Source organism: Cottoperca gobio, chromosome 2 (assembly GCF_900634415.1).
Source record: "Cottoperca gobio chromosome 2, fCotGob3.1, whole genome shotgun sequence".
Taxonomy (NCBI): domain Eukaryota; kingdom Metazoa; phylum Chordata; class Actinopteri; order Perciformes; family Bovichtidae; genus Cottoperca; species Cottoperca gobio.
In genome coordinates this window covers 1012645-1028354 of record NC_041356.1, presented here as the reverse complement: position 1 = coordinate 1028354, position 15710 = coordinate 1012645, and positions in this window count along the sequence as shown.

The following is a 15710-nucleotide window of genomic DNA, read 5'->3' as shown; positions in this document are numbered from 1 at the left end:
CGTTCTCCTCATTTTTATCTACTAAATGAAAACAAACATCCCATCTCATGGTGATGTGTGACCAGTTCCTGTTTGTTCATAACATCAATAATGTACATTTATTATTTTTTTTTGCATTGAATAGTCAGTTAATTTTGTCCTTTTTATCCCAATGTGTGTGTAACTGCCTGCCATATCCTGGAATGTAGGATATTGGCCCTAAAAAGGGGTCTAGTCTAGGTCAGTTCCTATGAAATAACAAAAAAGCAAACTAAATTAAAATTACAGCAATTCAATTAAAATATCATGTTATTTAACTAGGGAAAAACAAGTGCTTATAATCTCAATGTATAAATGTCAGTGTGATAAATCAACTAATCAGATCTTTCCTGTTTCATAATGAAGAACTAAAGGCAAGGATAAACCCGAGGATGTCACCGGTAACACACTAACCATAAACGGGTTGTGCTTTTTAACCACAACATGTTCTGCCTTCATAATTATTTTTTATAAACTGTTTATTTAGCATTTTTATAATGGCATCACGTTTTAGATGATTCCACTAAAACCCAGTTTATGTAAATATACGTTTATTTTGCTTGTCACAATGTGTGCATTGAATGCCTTTTCTTCCTCATAAAACCTTTGCAAAGCCATTTTTTCCCAAAATGTTTGAAACCTGCGTTGTTTAAATCCATGTTTTTTTTTTTCTTCTTCTTCTTCTTCTTCTTCTTCTTCTTCTTCTTCACTCCTTGCTTTGTTCCACCTGTAAATCTGTCTGAAATCATTGCTACAAATGTGTAAGTCATCTGCGTGCATGTGCATCCTCACGTAAACACATTGACTACTAGTGGTCAAAACTCAGGCTACCTTTAAATAAAAATGTCCAGTATGGACTACAAAAAGGGACATTTTGAAATCCTGGTTGGAGCTTTTCATCATCCAACTTCATTAGATATTACAGAAGAGAGCCTTCACCACAATCAAACACACACTCACACACACATCTCCCAATCAGAGAGCCTGGGCCTTTATCTTGCATCAGAGATCGGCAGCTCAACACTCCTCCTCCTCACAGAGATAAGACTCTTAAATGCTCCTCTGCCGCCTGTTTTATCTGCAGCCGCTGTTAATGTGGCTCATTACTCCCACAGACTGGCTGGTAGAAAGAACGAGGACACCTTCAGATCCTACCCACCTCACACCATCTTCACTTACTCATTTGGAGAACGTCAGCAAAAGGTGCTCTCACACTCTCCTGTGCATCAACACCTTGGAGCTGCCTTTAAGGGCGTCACTTGAGAGCTGGAGGATGGTTGCTGCTGACGGAAGCGGCGGTGTTACTCAGCACCTTCTCCACCCACACGCTTCTCCAGTCGCGGCTGTGATGCACAACATCTCAGATGTTTCTAATTGGATCTTTGATTGTGCAGTTCCCTTGGTAATATACTGCTTAACAACAATATTCTCAACATTGATTCATTTATTAAAGTAATTCATTGTTTTGTCCATAAAATATCAGAGAATGATGAAAAAGACAGTAGACTTCAGGAGAAAGAACCTGGTGCTCGAAACGTTACACGGCAGCATTACAAATCCTTCTAATGGGAGATATCTGGTGTGGGGATCTATCTGTTCTTATTAATATTGGAAAAATACCCATCAAATGCTGCATTTTCCGAAATAAAGCTGTGTTTTGTCAGATTACCGCAAACTAACCGACATACAGAAAACACAAGGCCAGGTAGCAGCCAAATATGGAGTACTAATTGGTTTTGGGGCTTACATATATATGTAATCCAGCTGCTGTCTTTGATGTGCTGTGTGTACTGTATTTAATGGAAACCTGGGGGCAACAGAGGCCCAACAGCACATTTTTGCCCGAGGCACCCAACCAGGTTAATATGATCATTAAAGGAGAATTGAATTCTAATACTAACAGAACATATTTATTCATACTCGTATATCATTTCAGGTTATACAAGCAAGGTATTTATTAGTCGAGCACTTCCACAAAGTTGGAGGACTCACAAGAGACAGATTTAAATGACATAATTTTTCAAATCAAAGATGCAAAGGTGGAGATATCCTGACTTGTATTCACTAGGATGGCTCAAGCTAAAAACACTAGGCCCTACATTTCCCATAATGCAACCAAAATCATAATTTTATTAGACCCTGCCCGTGTTTTTCAAACCCCCAGTTTGTAATGCAGGCTTTCTGTTATATATTTGTAGTCTCCTCAGGAGTTAACGTGGAACATCCCATGGACAACCATTGCAGTATTGAGCGTAGTATCAATATTTAGAGCAATACATTCACTGTCAAACACACTCTGTCTGATAATCTGTCAAATCTGATTCAAATCATTTTTAATGGACCAAACTCTCCCTCGCCAGTGTCCTGAGATTCCTTCCGTCTCCAATACAATTCCCGGGGGACATTACTCCTGAAGGTGTAAAAGCTTGTTTCACACCACAGTGCACAACAAATAGGCACTCTGGCAGTAGTGAGTTGTGCGCATGAAGTGATTGCTAACCAGAACGCTTACCACTCCAGCCCAGCGGCAAACGGCTGGAATTCACATTTTATCATAGTGTGCCGAGCTTCCCACCTTTTACACTTTACAGTACATTATGGTGTATTATCATAAGTCATAACGGAGACCTGTGGGAATAGAAACACCCTAAAAAAGGGAATTGGTTGCTTTGCTCTGGGAGGAAGTGTTATTACTTCTGCTGAGTCATGAATAATGGATGAAGTTGCTGTATAATCCCTGGTTGATAACTACCCTGATCACTGTGTAGGAAAGAAAAGGCTGAAAATAGAGCCGAAAAACAAAAAAGAAAGATGACCTCCTTTACGGAAATCATAAGCGAGATGCAGCCGCAGATAACCCCCTAACCTTCCCTCCAATAGCTGTGACATAACAGCCTTTTTACACTCACAACATCCATTTTTTTGTTGTTTGGAAATCTATCCACCTTGACAAAATGTGCTCTGGCAACATGCAGGGGTCCGGCTACAGATGTGGAGGATCGCTATAGCAACAGCGACTATGGGATGCTTTATGTCGGCTGCGATGCATAGATAGATATCGGTAACATCTCTTGGGTAAGTGATTGTATTACAGCGGCCGACGGGACTAAAGCACATCTATTTCACAGCGAGGTTCCTTTGGATTGTGTTAGAGAGCTGAATAAAAAAGCAGATCCAGGAGCAGCACATGCAGTACAGCTGCAGACCAACTGCTCCCCCTAATGTCCACAGACGGTACGACACGTCTACGGCATCCAAGCTCCCCCTGAAGAGCTGCTCGACGTCTCAGAAGACACACCCACGCATCACACTAACCTGCACACGCACAAACACTCCTCCACACAGACAAATGTATGCATGTTACTCATCTCAGCAATACTAAAAAAGACAAAAGCAGCTTATTGTCTGGCCTTCCTGCTGGCTAAATAGATATTGATACAAAGCTGAGCAGCTTTATATCCAAATAAAGAAGTCAGGTTGCCTTTTTATTGTGTCCTGCAATTTGATTTTCTAAGAATCAGCCAGTGGGGTGAGCATTTACAGAATCAAGTGTCGTTTTCATTACCAGTAACATTCCATTCATTGGAGAAACTGTGCAAGGGACAAATAAGTAGTAAAACAAAGTATCCAACTGGAAATATAATCCCAGTTTCAAGCCTCCTTCTAAAGCTACTCCCCCAAAGCACGTGAACCCGCGGATTGTCATTGTTATCGCTTCTTGATAGAAATGTGATAGACAAAAGACAAAAAAACTGTAACAGAGGTTACTAAACCTCTGATCTGGTCGAGATTTAATGAGTGTTGAGCTAAAGTAAAGCAGATTAAATACCGTTGAAAAACAACTGCGTGTAAATGACAAAGATTCGGACGTCCTGTTAAACGTTAATTCTATAAATTGTTTGTCTGCACTGCACCAAAAAAATGAATGAACGAATGATGACAATTTTGCACTACAACTTTTTAAAAAACGGCCCAGCTCTTTTACTTTCAGTTCGGATGCAGCTACATCTCAAAATTGACGGAGCCCTAAAAATTATGTTTAAAACACATTGACGTTACAGCTAATTACAAGGAAAATTGCCCTGAGCACACGCAACATTTGTTCTGCAGCTCACAACAAGGTTTTCAGGTCAGAGTGGAGGAAAAACTCTGTTTGACATTGTTATAAACTCTCATGATCTCCCTGTGCTTTTCCAAGGCATGAAAAAATATGTTGTTACACACACACACACACACACACACACACAAATATACACACACACACACCGTTTCTGCTGTGTGGAAAATGGTAGTGTATAAATTGCAAAAAAAACATGTCAAACCAAAATGTCATCTTCTAAAGAAAACCACACTGCTGAGCGGCGGCTTGACTTTTACGGAATAGAGGCCTAACCTTTTCAGGTCAGATCCACCGGGGGAATAGAAATAAGTGCGAGAGAGAGGGCATTTGCATTCGGCTCAGTGTGCAGGAGAGAGGCTTCGACAGAGCAATGTCAAAACTCTCTCAGGACTCTTGACCCTCATCTAAAAATATACTCATTAGATAAGACTTAGCCAGGAGGGACAAAAGCAAGAGACCTCTACGCTCAGTACGTAACTTCTGTTGCAAATATTTTGTCACCGAGAGAAAATTACGACGCACATATTTCATTGACGATTTTGCAAAAGATTCCGTCACAACACAGGAAGCAGTTTGCCAACTTTCTCACCTGCTTGAAATGGGCACACATGTCCAATTTACTGTTTGGGAAAATTCCAATAATTGCTGGATGCAGCTTTCCACTTTGTGTGTGTGTGTGTGTGTGTGTGTGTGTGTGTGTGTGTGTGTGTGTGTAAAACAACATATTTTTTCATGCCCAGGGAGATCTTAGTCACACCACTTTCATATTAAAATGGCATCAGATTAGTCACGTTTAAGTAAAAGTCATACTAGTAATATTTCCATAACTGTTTAGCTATGGTGGCTATCACTGTTCTTTGCCAGCTAATCAGTTATTATTCTATGTAGTACAAAGATAACAGAGAAACATTTTTCCCTTTCACTAGCAAATGTTTAGAAGAGCAAATGTAACAGCTTTGATGACGTGGGAGTACTGAGGATTGATTCACTTTTGTGTTACATGAAATGGTGATGGAGAATAACAAAAATCGACATTTATGTTTCACGTGTTTTGAATCAGCATCACTGAGGATCGTGAGCAGGAAGTGGTTTGGCTGAATATTGATATTTCTGGACTTGAACCTTTCATGTCAATAAATCTTTTTAAAGATGTGTCCTCAGTGATTCCCCCACAGAGAGGGAAAAAACCCTCCAACTTTCTAATGTAGAGCAGCTTAATAAAAATCTTTGAGGCTCCTCCTTATTGAAGATTTTCAAAGTGACACCTCTGAAGCCAGCCTCAGTGAGGGTCCCTCACCCATTTGATGGTGGAAAAACATTAGTTGGTCAATATCTATATATTCTATTGAAGCCTGATATTAGGGAGCTGACACAGTCTTTCTAGACCCATTTATTTCCCAGTAGAGACACCGATGCAAAACTGTCCCGTGGAAAAAAGCTCCTACAGGTCACTTTTAGAATCCACTAAAAGGCCAATATACTATACTAATAATAAGAATTCAACTTATTCTGCAGTTTAATATAAATATAGTTGTAAACCTGAGAAACTCGGTATGTTTTTTTAATGTAAATGACTAAATTATACCAGACAGACTGACAATAGGCAGTGGCTGGGGAGGCTGCCAGGGGTCTTTATAAATCTTGGATGAGTTTAGAAGCGGCTGTGCAGTTTATAAAGAGACACACTCATACTGAATTTAATCATTTGTTAGGCTGTTGCTACAGGACGGGTTTATACCTGCAAAGCCCTTTTTTAAAACATGTAATCTGTACCGTTCCTGGAGTCATCTCTCTGCTTGAGTGTCCTTCTCCGGTAGGCTACATAAATGTCCTATAATGGTGTAAAGTTGAAACTCTCTATTTAGTTCCTATTTGCTCACACAAATGTGTCCTTGTTATTATGAGAAAACTTTAATGTTATAATGCGAGCAAGAATAGTGAGAATATTTGTGTACACTCTTTAAAGAGAAACTTTGCTATTTATAAGAAATATTTAAAATGATATTTTCCGAAGCAAATTAAAGTAGAATCCGTGTTCCCTCGGATCAGTCGTTTTTCTTTCTTAAACCAGTAAACAGAAAAGCAGAAACTGAGGTGTTTTTTTCTGTTTTCGCGGTTTTTTTTACCTTACTAAATGGTCACATGAACGTTGTCTCCGTTTAGGATTGAGGGGCGGGGCCGGAACTCTTTGAAGTATTTAAAACAAAAGCCCTCGCTTGGTAAAAGACAGGAAGTGAGCTGCAAGAAAGTTTTTGGATATTGTGCAAATTACTGGAGAGGAAGTGCAGAGAGGCTGTCATGCTGTCAGAGCCTACAGTGGTAAGACTAGTTTTATTAGAGAACGGGATGGGGGATGGGGAAACACATTTTCTTTAGTTAGATTGGGAAACTTTTGTCTCATTTTCAAGCCAGTAGAAGGCGGTAATGCAACTTTTTTGGATGCAAACCGTCTCTAAAGACCACAGAAGAAGAAGAAGTTACCTATTTAACAAACACCTGCACATGAATAACAACTTGCATTGTGTATAATATGGATTAACGTGTCCTGTTTAGAGGCACAGGAACCACTTCTACCGACAGAAAACCTTTATATTATTTATTCATTATGTGCGTCTGTATTTATGGATATTAATTCCTTATTTAATATTCCAGAATATGATTATGGTGTCTTTTGAACTTTTAGAACAGTTATTTATTAGGCTAATGTTTCAGGGAAAGTTGAAATGAACTATTCTATCAAACCCGATGCTCAGGAATGATGATGACGATAAATGTAAAACGTTTTTCTTGCTTGTTTCTCCGACTCTCGAAATTAATAGCATGCATAATATAATAGTTAATGGGAAAAATAACAGATCATGAAAAGAAAAATCTTTCTAATCTATGAAGTTGTTTGTGGTCCTTCTTGTTGTTTTGATCTACAATTAACAGATTTTTAACTAGCTTGTAATTCAGCGTGGATGGATTTTGCGAAGGCTTTCGTTATCACATTAGTTGAACAGTACATGATGTGACCAGAGCATTGACCTCCGTGGAGTGTTGTTTCAGAGCAGGGCACTAGTCTGGAGATGTTCTAAACCTGTGTGGAGTCTGGTATGGTGGCTTCACAAATAGGGAGTGAGTGAGAAATGTTTGTAGAATTAACTAAAAGGACTGAGCATGGGTTATAGTGAGTGAACTTATAATGATAAACACTACAATGTATGTGTATGTATTCTGAAGTTTATTTGATAGTTTGATAGATTTCAAAAGTATACAGGTAGTTATTAAGTAAAAGGAGTAAAAGAAATCAATAAAAAAAAGACCCTCTTCTGTAGCTTGTTTTAAAAATAGATATTGTTGGTGGGGAATATTACTTTACATTACTTAACTAACATTTATTTTTTTTCTTGAATCCCTGTGTTCTTAATAAATGATTGTGTCTTTGTTGGAGCTGACAAAAGAAGAAAGCGTCTGTAAAGTGGTAGGAAACAGATAAAGAGATATCTAACCCTAGATAATAATAAGAAAGCTTCCCCTTGTGTTCGGCTCACTGTTGCAGAACACCAAAAAGTATGAGGTAACAATAAACTGACCTTTACTTTTGTAAGCAAAAAATATAAGACCAGATATACCTTGTATCCAGTGCAAAAGAACGATGTAATATTTTATGAGGCTTTGTCAACTACAGGTGCGATATGAACATTTCTATTCAATTACCTTTTTTTTTCTTGAAGCATTTTCTATCAATTCCAAGGTTAATGAGTGATTAATGCCTATGACAGCCAGCAAGCCATAAATCCATTTATGTAATCTTCATGTACAGCGAAGCAGTCTTTGGCAATGGAAATCTCCCTTCAACTTCAAAAATATGTATAAAGAAAAATCCCACAAGTGGGATAAAATCTAATTAGAATATAAAATAGTGCAGAAGCTAAAATATAAGATTAAATAGAATAGAATATAAAATAGAAGTAAATTATAATATAGGGTAGCCTGGTGAGTAATCGTAGAATGTATACAAAAGTATTGTGAAATCTGTGCAGTTATGTAGAATGTATATACGTATTGAAACTATGTAGAAATATTTGATTTATGTCTTTAGTAGGATCAAATGGACACAGACAGGAAGTCACAAAGTCTTGACAGAAGACTTACACATTGTTGGTTTTGTAAATAAGAAAAATATAGAATATCATCAAGGTATGGATTCCATACATACAGTGTGTCTGTGTCGGGCCATCGACTGAACTTCTGAAGAAACACACTGAATGAGACTCTGGACAGTGAATCCCACTGACACTGTGGCTCTGGCAGAAGACTGAATGCAACTCTACTTTCCCTCAATTCCTCTGCAGGACTGAGACATAAAACATCTTCTGTAGCACAGAGGGGAGAGTGAGAAGAATCATTGGTCACTGACTTTTGATCCACACTTTCTTTGGTACATTCCACATCCCAGGTGTCCCCAAGTTTTGTGTGCTTTGTGTGTTTTTATTACCTACCTTTCTATGCACTCAGCAGTGTTGCCAACTCAGCGACTTTCTCTCTAAATAAGGCGACTTTCCAAATCTCTTGCTGATTTGTTTTTGTCAAAAGCGACGACAAGAAGAAGTGACGGCCTATTTAAATGGCAAAATAAACAAGAATCAACAGAAGAAAGTTAATTTGTAGTTCTAAACATATTTAGGGTGTTTTTTAGTCACTTTTTGTCTCTTCCACAACGTTATTCCTCTCTCCGACAGTGTCCATTAAAATTACATGCAAATGGTCAATTATGCAAATTAAGCTATGCCGTCATTTAGCGACTTTTAGGACAGCTACTTTCCTTACTGAGGAGTTGGCAACACTGGCACTCAGTAAACTCTTTGTCTCTTCAAAATGATCACATTTTCACACAAGTAGCTTTACGTCGCGTGTGCTCATTTGGCCTCAGGTTTACTTCATTCAATAAAATACATAAACATTTTGCCGACAGCAACAACAGCTGCCCACTGATTCGAATACTATGGGTTAGACGCATAGTCTACATTTCAATGTGTGTGCCGTTCTGAGTACATGCATTACGATTTAAAGTTGATTCGAGTTCCATTTCAATTTAATAGGAACATTAGTTAAGATCTTTTAGTCAAACTACCAAACTAGGATGGTGAATGAGCTTGTTTGAGACCGGAGCACTCTTCTTTTAGCACTGAGAAATACATTTACATGAATCTAAACCAAATCTAGACTCATTAACCCTTAAGTATTGTTCGACATACTGGCATTTAAGAGCAGTACAGACATGCCAGTACATGCCATTCTAGCTTGAAATTGGATGACTTTACCTTAAATTATAAGGGAAAATTAAAGTATTTTACGCAAACTTTTGTCCATCAACTGGTTTGGAGAAAAATGGAAAGAGCGTTTAATGAATATATTTTAATTGTTCTTTCATGTCAGATAGTATTGTCCAGGATTCATGCTCTCCGGAGACGAAGACAATATAAATATACACACATATACACACACACACACACACACACACACACACACACACACACACACACACACACACACACGGAGACACCGAGAGCGGAAACAGCTGATTAGTCATGCGACTTGAATTTTTAGCTTCTACAGAACTTATTAGGCAAAGGTGTCTCCATATAGTCTCCATTTAGCGCATTAGATCTTTTTTTGACACAGGCAAAAAAAAAAAGGCCCAAAGCGAGCATGATAGCCTTTTTGCAGTTTCCATACAGCTTTTCTAATGTGATACTTCAAAATGTGCAGTTAAATGTTAGCTATTGTTGAATTAATAGTTACAATTAGATTATTTTTTCATGTTACACTGAGCGGCCGAGATCTAGACTACCAGGGATATTTATACATTATAAATAGATCTGTGGTTTATTTGGTATACACATTTGTTTATTGGGATTCTTGGTCCGGTTCAAACTTGACTTGAACCATATTGTGAAAGTATAGAATAGAAACAGTACACATTAATGAAATCAATCGTACTTCAGAATGGATCAGAAATGAACAGATTAACGTGAGAAGACACATCATAGAAACAGTGGGGTAATGCTTTGCATTTCAATAAGCTCTTCAAGCTCGGAGGTTTGTAATGTGCCCTTTTATAACGTTTTATGACTGTTGTAGCTCATTATTCAGGTTTTCCTGCTCAGCATTTCCAGGCCTGCTGCGATCAATGAAACGATCAGAACATCCCACTTTGACCAGGGGCCTAAAGAAAACACTGAAATGGCTAATGTCAGTCTGCGGATGTCTCTCTTGGTATTGATCATTCTATACACACTGTGCTCTGAGGGGACTCACTACTCGCTCTCACGCTGGGATCGAGCATTGAAATTGAAAACAAAGAATGCCTCGCGGCCTCCTGTTTATAATCGGTTTGTATGTTGTTCAAATTAGTCAGGACATGGCATCTGTCTCCTTAGAGACTTGCCTGCCCTGCAGCATACAAGCATGAAATGTTGTTATGTGTGTTGTGTGTAATGCAGGCGAAAGGGATTCCCAGTGAAAATTATACACAGCGAGAGAAATGTGACAGCATCTGTTTTGGAGACAAAACATATCCGACTCTCCTGGTTTATTTTATTTTGAATATCAGTCGGCAATCTTCAAAATGACAAGGCTGTGAGATATTTTAGAAAATAAACCTATCATCTTTGAAATGACGGGGATAAACATGTCTGTTTGAATCAGGCATAGTAGCATATTTGTAAGGCAAAACCATCATCATGTAAACGTAATATACAAATACAAGAATTACGAGCATGTGGCACTTTGTATGGTAGCCTCTGACTCTGTATGAATGTGTGAATGCTAACGTGTCGTAAAGCATTTTGAGTGATCGCAAAAGATCGGAAAAATGCTATATAAATGTCTCCATTTACCATTTAAAAAAAACAATGTTGAACATGACCATACGATATGGTCTCAAAGGATCCTGAAATAATCTGGTTAAAAGGAACAGTTAAAAAAAATCTACTTTATAGCCATAGAATTATCACACAAAATTGACTTTTTTTTACTTCCTTAATCAATGTGTCCATTGTGTTGACGTTGCATTTAATGGCCAAGAAAAGTTATTTTGGCCAAGCAAACCAATAACAAATTACTCTGTCCTTGCATTTTCATGTTCGGAGCAGCTAGCGTTATTCCCAATAACTAGAAGGAATACGGCGATTTAAGAGTCGTCATTTCTGTAGGTCAACCAAAACTCAAATAATACTTTCCTTAACGTAAACGTCCTCTACGCACCTACACCTCCTGCTCTCTACACCAGTGTTACGCAAATGCTTTTCACGATGCCAATTAGTGGGTGTAGTTGTTTATGACCAGGTGTGAAGTGAAAAACAAAAATAGTTCATATCGAGCTTGAGTTTAATCGTTAATTAGATCTGTAAGGAGAGCCTGGAGGCTGCGCTGTAGTGGAATGTAACTTTATGGAACAAAGGCAAGATGAGAATATGTTTGGGGGCCTAATAATGATACAAAAAGAAGCCCTGGTGTCTTTTTCCTTACAATTCAGAGATGGATTTCCAGCTGTATTTTTGGATCAAATTATAAATATTTAATCAGCCTGAAAAACCCACAATGTGAGGACACAGCCTTGTAACTAGCTTTGAGGCAAGTAGCAATAATTCATGATTCATGAATTCTATTTGATGTTTGTCATTTTAGAGAAGAAGGGACATTATATGTCTGCTATGCAGGGAATATTAGAATTAAGTATAAGTACATCCCTGATGATAAGTGAGCCTACAAGCGTGGACTCTTAAAGAAACTATGTTTCACTATTTGTAATATATAGATAGGGTGGGCGTAGAACAGGGTGATCCAGACTGCCATCTCAAAAATATACCTCTGTTCAAAGAAGATGTTGAATTAAAAATGGAACCATCTGCTATTTATGCCCTCAAAAAAAGGCAAACCCATCTCTTATTTTGTAGAATAGTCAGTCGGCGTCTAAAGCAAAATGTTATGTTTATTCTAAATAAATACATATTTTTATTTTAAACTATTCAATTAATGAAACTTTATTTTCTTTGGTGTTTTTGTCAGATACAGATATTCAATGACGATTTCTGGGTAATACATGTGTTGATGTATCTTATTTGATCGCATGATGAGACGATACGCGGGAGCTAATTTTGGCGCAAAATCAAGACTGACTGAGTGAGCAGTCGCGCCTTTCAAACATGTAAGTGGTAAATTGCTTGAAAAGCATAAAATGAGTCATAACTAGAAACTAGCATGCATTGCGACCTGTAGCGAATACCTTACGTCAACGGTGTTTGTTGATCTGCCAGGTTACCTCATTTTTCCTTTGAGATCCCATCACAAAAAGTAAAGTTTTACAATCAGATGTGATTATCCAGATAACGGATTAGTTATATAAGTATAGTTATAAAGGAGAGATGCGGTTCACATTGAGGCGTACAAGCGTACCCGGAGGCTGTGTATTGGTCCAAATGGAAGCTAAGATTTGAGATGTTGCAGTCTTGTAGTTGGATGTGAAGTAGTCCAATTACACCAAGGTCCCAAAACTTTTAGCCTTTTTCTTTCAAGTAAACTTGTCCCATTGCAGAAAGCGATTGAGTTTCGACTGGGCCTTAATGTGATACAGAACAGTTTTTTCTTTTTTTCCTTCCTCCCCTGTCTGAGCATCCGCTCTAAGAATCACGATTACAGTTTTTCCTCCTTCTTCCTCCTGAAGGATATCCAATTTTCCCTTCCCTAAATAGTTTGTCCTCTATTTTCCTCGGGAGACACTTTTCAGAAATCGCCGGAGACGACGGGCTACTGCTCATTCCTGTGATCGATGCACTTCTGCTGCCTCTGAATGTTAACGTCCTCACGCAGGCCTGAAACTGTGCTGTCACTTTAACCCGAACTCAATCTGCGCTACGATGTAATTCAATCACGGCTGCTTGTTGTTGTGTTTGTCTCAGAAAGCAACTCTCTTTTGTTGTCTGTCAGTAACTGATCTTTAATTAGTCTCACAGGATCTGGGGTTTGCAATGAAATGCTTCGAATGCTGAGCCGACATTATGATGATTCATGTTCCGATGAGGTGACTAATCCTCGTCTTCTCACGCTGTGCAGTGCAGATCTGCCATGATATGACAGGTACAAGTTTACGCTGTGTTGATGTGATTGTCCTAATGGCCTCCCCCCCTCTCGTCCGTCACATCCAGTCTGTTTCTTCTTCTTTCTCCTTCCTGCCTCTCTGCTCAGCTTTCAATTTCACTTTGATTCCCCCCCCCCCCCCCCTCTCTCTAGCTTCGGCTCTGTTTTAGTCGATCTACAGGAAACTATTTGATCTTTTAACAGATTTACTTTATCAGTATGACCTTGCGACGTCTTTTGGGGGAGGGGGTGTGCTTGCTTTCTCCTCAATCTGCCCATAAAAAAAGCCTTTAGGACTTTATCAGCTAAAGCCCTCCCCCCCTCCGTTTCCAGGCAAACACACAGCCCACTCCTCACAGTGTGCGACTCAGATAATGTTCCCTTCAGCATTTTTCTGAAAGTGCCTCTTAATTATAACTTTGCTCTGGATAATGAGTCTGATATCTGAAATTGGACTTTTTCATTACTTTTATCCATGAATTTCATGGACTCTGGGCTGAGTGTGTCCCACACATGTGCTCTCCAACAGCTCAGCTTCATCGCCGTAGGCTTCTTTTCCACTCAATAAACTACCGGCTCCTTTATCTCACAGAATAATTCAATCACAGCCCAATGCTGAAGCGTCGTGATTTTGACCTCTACTGGTGCTTGAACAATGTTTCAAGGAGTCTGTTCAGTAGTCCTAATCCTCTTCATGAAGGCTGTGAAGGTAGAAAATGTCCATCCTGACACGGTATGGTTTTCAGCTATAATTAGTGTATTTACACGTCCACGCTGTTGTTGTCTCATCTAGGAAGTCTTGGAACAGCCTTTGGACCAACGTAGTCCTCTTAACTCTTCCTCCTAACTAAGACTAAACTGAAACTTTTAGGTGAGTCAGCAGCTCCTGAAGGCAAACTGTTAAGTAATCTCCTCTCACACCATACTGTGGGGTGTCTCTGCACAAATGATGTCATCATAAAGGTAATAACTGATCGGTAGGAACCTCCATCAGACCAGGGACTTTTTATATAAATGCAGTTTGATGTGATGGTTGATACAGATATTTACAATTAGTTCAATGACAATAATTGTTAAATATATCTTGGAATATCAGATAATTTACAAAGACGGAAAATATACTTACAGTATTTCAGATAGCATACACGCAAACATCTTAAACACATAATATTTAAAACATATACAACACATTTTTGTGTTAACATTCATTACGCAAATGTTCTGTTTGTATGCATGTTTTATCGGTTTTCTGTTTGTATTTCTTTTACATATTTCTTATATTGCCACTAAAGTGTCTGCATGAGATCTGTGAACTTAATAGATTAAAGTTATTTACTTCAGTGTTTTTCTTTTAATGTGACTTTATACTTCTCTGTTATAATCTGACAGCTAGTGTTCATTTTACGGGACAAAACATGCGATCAGTTCATTAAAATTAATTACTTTTATACATAAAATTTTGCAACAGTATAGGAGGTTGTTAATTAACTTCACCATGCCTCGCTACAACACCAGACATCAGTAATAACAACAAAAACTGTGCGGCAGGGGCCTTACTGTACAGCTTTGATATTCTAAATGCAATTTCTTTTTTTCTGAAACATTTCTGCTGCCTCAAAAATCATCAATGGCATCTCTGTTAATCCTTCACCAAAACAAAACACATTATACTCTCTCCATTATTTCAGCAGCCCACTGACGCCATCGCTTCCTCTGATGGAGTTCAGCTCAAGTTTTTGTCCACAGTATGTAACCAACCTAATCCACTTGAGTCTCTACATAATCATAAGCAACCCTAAAGGAGCGAGAATGTTTTTTGCTGATGTGCCCGGAAAGCAGAGCAAAACGAAGAGAATCCTGATGGCGGGGGGTCCATGGGAAATAAATGCTGACTGAAGTGGTAGCAATGAAAGAATTGCACTCCGGGGACACTGCTTTAGGCGGGAAAGTGACAATTCAGGGTTTATAATAAAAGTGCACTCTGGTTCATTGTTTGGGTCATTATATGACAGACTAGCCAACATCCTGTGGGAGGAGTTTCATTATTACTTTTTGGGTTGAAAATAAAGCTGCTTTGTATGTCGGATGTTCAGGATCTTCATTTTGCTGAAGAACGCAAAAGCTGCCACAGCATCAGTCAGTTAATTAAGCTCCCGTGTTTCAGGCGGCTGGATTTTCTGGACTGAACAATAACATCAGCTGTCTTCCCTCATCCCAATGGGACATTTCTTTTTACTCCATACTACATAGAATGTGCAGTGTTGCAAAGTTCAGGACAAAACCAGGCTACTCAGAACTCAGAAATTGGCACAACATGCTTATCAACAACATGTGGAGGAAATAATTATCTGTAAGTATCACATACAACATGAAAACTGCGACAAACATAAAAGGCTTGCATGGCATTTCCTTACATGCCCTAGTGAGAGAATATACCACAGGTCAGGGT